The following is a 3,661-nucleotide window of genomic DNA, read 5'->3' as shown; positions in this document are numbered from 1 at the left end:
GAGCGGTGTCTCGGGGTGCTCCTTTCCCATCGCCTGGCCCCTTGTCCCAGCGGTGCCTCCGCTTCTCCCCCTGCCTCCTCCTCGCGGACAAGTTTTGGAGCAGGGCCCTTTCCCCCCGGCTTTCCACTTGTCCCAAAGCACCGTAAAAGCTTTGAGAGGAGCTTGCCGGCTCCAAAATCATTTTGTAGGTTAAAAAAAAGCGTGTCACGAACGCCGTTCCCTGCTGATCAGGCAGGGAAATTAAAGGGGGGGAAAAGAAAAGCGGAGAACGATTCGGTTTTGCTGCAACGTCGCTGAGGTGGAGGCAGTTCTGAGGGGGAAGCGGATTCTGGTTTTGTTTCTTTCCAACTAATTTGACTCATTACTGTTCCTGCAAAGCCAGTGAGAAGCTTTTAGAGTTTTAGAGCCCTGTGAAACATCAGCTCCTTCCCTGCACGGCCAGGATGCCTGCAAGGCCGTCGGAGCGATTGGAAAAAATAAAAAAACATTATAGATGGTCACACTTAATCTCTTTTCTCTCTTTTTTTAAATTTTTTTTATTTTTTTTTAATTTTTTTTTTAAGGCATGCTTTATACCGATTCCCGCTATATTTTTTATTTTTATTTTTATTTTTTCCAAGCAAAGTAGGAAACACTTTTTCATCTCGTTTGCCTAATGGATTGGATGCGAAAAATATTTCCCTGGCAAGCAAACACCCCGAGAGTTGTTGGGCTTGTCAGGCTGTTATGGATCGGCCCCCGCGGCCCCCTGCCCCCGGAGCCGCCGCGTTTCCCCTCTCCTGTTGCTGCTCCCGGTGGCCCAGGCCATGATTTATGGCGCGGCTGCGTGCGGCTGTGACCTTGCATGCGGCTGCTGGAGCGAGCCGCCGCTCCCTTCCCCGCACCAGCCCCGCTTTCACGTGGCCGGGATGAATTTAGGGCTCCCGAAAGGACGCGGAGCCGAGTGGGTTGGATGTGGGGAGAGGAGAGGGGGGGGATGATGATGATGATGATAATAATAATAATAATCTGCTGCCCGAAGGAGAGGCAAACGGGATTTTTGTTCCTCTCTGGCCGCTGTTGCCCGCTTGTTTAGGGCCTCGTGCACCCCGCAGGAGCGCCTCTGGGATGCGGGGCTGGAGGTCTCATTGTCCTCCCGGCCCCTCCGCCAGCACCCTGGGGCAGCCACCCTTAATTAAGGGGAATTTTTTTTAAATTTTATTTTATTCGAAGTGGAAACAAGCTCGGACCGGAGCCTCGCAATTGGCTCCTGGCTAAATTGCAGCTCCGGGCTCAGTTCGCTGAACTGGGGCTTGTTGGATTTTTTTTTTTATTATTTTTATTTTTTATTGCAATCTGTTCGCTTATTTCCCTTTCCAGGGGTGATTGGAAGTAAAAACTCCCGTAAATCTGCAGCCGGGCTGGGGGGCGGCTTTGTGGGAACTCCCCATGCCGTTCCCATGTAGCTGGTTGAACGAGGTGAGCATCTCCATCCCTTTTAACGGGGGAAAAAATATTAAAAAAAAAAGACAATCCCCATCCGAGGAGGACAGGCTGGAAGGAGAGCTCGTCCGCGCCGTGCCGTGCCCGCCCCACGGGACAGCGCCGTGCAGCCCCGAATAAATAATCCTAAAAGGCAGGGGAGCTGTCAGGTGGGTTAGGCCCCGAGCCTGATCTGCATGAGGAGCTGGCAGGAACGCCCTGCAGATAAATCATCCGGATGAGAGGTATTTTTAAATACAACTTGTCCTTGCTGCTTGGCTCCGCAACCTTTATTTTCGTGCTGCCGGCGGAGCCGAGCCCCTGCCTCCTCAGGGTGCCGAGGGGGATGGATTTGGGGTCTGCAGCGGGGGGACAGCGGGGTCCCCGAGCCCGGAGCATCACCCATGGGTTGGGGACCCCCTTGTGTGACAGCTGGGCCCAAACCCCCAATTTTGGCTGTCACCCTGTGGGGCCAGGAGGCTCGGGGTGGCCGAGGCAGCTGTCCCGGCCTGGCTCCTTCCCCCCCTGTGCCAGACACGAGGATTTAGACGAGTTTTGATCCCGTTTTTACAGCCGGCACCTGTGGGAGCAGCACCAGGCCGGGATGTCCGGGGGGGTCCCAAACCACAGCTGGGCAAACCGAGGCACTGGGGGACAGCGGTGCTTGTGTCCCCAGCTGGGGACCGGGCACCCTGCGAGGGACAGGGCCCCTTTGGGTCCCCGGGGAGGGCAGGCTGGGTCTCCCGTGCACGGATCGCCCCAAATTCGGGCCCGCAGAGCTGCTGAATCAGGCGCAGGGAGCGCGGCACAGCTGGTGCGGGCGGGGGGGCCGGGGGGGCCGCAGTTGCTCCTGACACTTTTGCCTCTGAATGTGATGCTAAAACTCCCTTTCCCGATTAGCGCTGATCCCTCTGCCTCCAAAACAGTTGGCCCTAATGAACATACGGCCCAACAGCTGTAAGCGGTTATACATATGCATGGATATATATATTTATCCCCCCCCCCCTTCCCCTCCCCGCAGCCCCTCCATATATACTGGAGATCACAGCTGTTGCCATTCTTCCTCGCCATGCAGATCAGACGCTCTCTCTCTTTGGAGTCTTACTTGACCTATTTTGCAGGCGCAAGATTTTTTGTGATGATGATTTCCCCAGTTGGTGCTTTTGATTCTGCCTGAAACATCTTGATTGAAGGCAAACAATGGCAGCTCCGGCAGCCGGCAGCGCCCCGCACCCCACGCGCCGCCCGGCAGCCGCCACGCGACGGCTCCGGGGACGCTCCCCCGGGGGTGGCCGCTGCCTCCCACCCCGTCCCTTCCCCGTTGCCCACCGAGCCCCCGTCCCCTGCCACCTCCGGGACATCCCCTGCTCGGGCCCAAAATCTCGAGAAATGAGGGGATTTCCCTGTAGGGACGCTCTCAGGGGGGACGTGGGTGCCTCAGCTGGGGGCTGCGCAGCCCCTGCGATGCTTTGAGCACCCCACGGGTGATGGGGACCTTCCCGTCCCCTTCCCCATGGGGTCCCTGCCTCTGCTCACTGCTCATTGTAGGGTTTTGGGACCAGCAGGAGCCACCCCACAGCCTCCCCAGCCACCCCCATGGAGAAGGGCCCCGAAGCGGCCGCGTCCCAGGAGCGCACAAAGCCATTTTTTGTTGGACTTTTCGGTCTTGAAGTGTGTCCCCCATCCCCGTTTCTACAGCAACTGGGAAGTTCACGGCCTGGCCTGGATGGAGGGGACGAAACAGCCAAGGGGGAGAGGAGAAGGGAGCTAGAAATAAGTTTTTAGGGACAGAAGGCCACGCTGGATGGCTCCGTCCTGGGTACAGGGAGGCCGCGGGGTCGCTGCAGCTGGGGCAGGGCTCTGAGCCCGTCCCCGTCCCTCCATCACCAGACGTGATGTGGGCAGCGGGGGCCAAATTTTGGGAGCAGAAAACTTCGTCCATCGGGACCTGCCACGAAATGGGGCACCAAAAGCAGCACGGGGCCCTCACATGGCTCGAGGAGCACCCCTCTGCCCGGTCCCAACCCTACAGCAGCCCCTCCGTGATGTGAGGGGGAGAGAGCGACCTCCAAAATTCACTTTCCTTAAAAAAAAAAAAATCCCAAACCAACGACGAGCCGACGGTGCTTCATCTTATGCAGCGAGTCTCTTCATTTATTCATTACGAGATAATACCCAAATCTGGCTAATTAATATTCCT

The sequence above is a fragment of the Anas platyrhynchos genome, chromosome 6 (assembly GCF_047663525.1).
Source record: "Anas platyrhynchos isolate ZD024472 breed Pekin duck chromosome 6, IASCAAS_PekinDuck_T2T, whole genome shotgun sequence".
NCBI lineage: Eukaryota > Metazoa > Chordata > Aves > Anseriformes > Anatidae > Anas > Anas platyrhynchos.
This window is presented reverse-complemented; position numbering follows the sequence as displayed.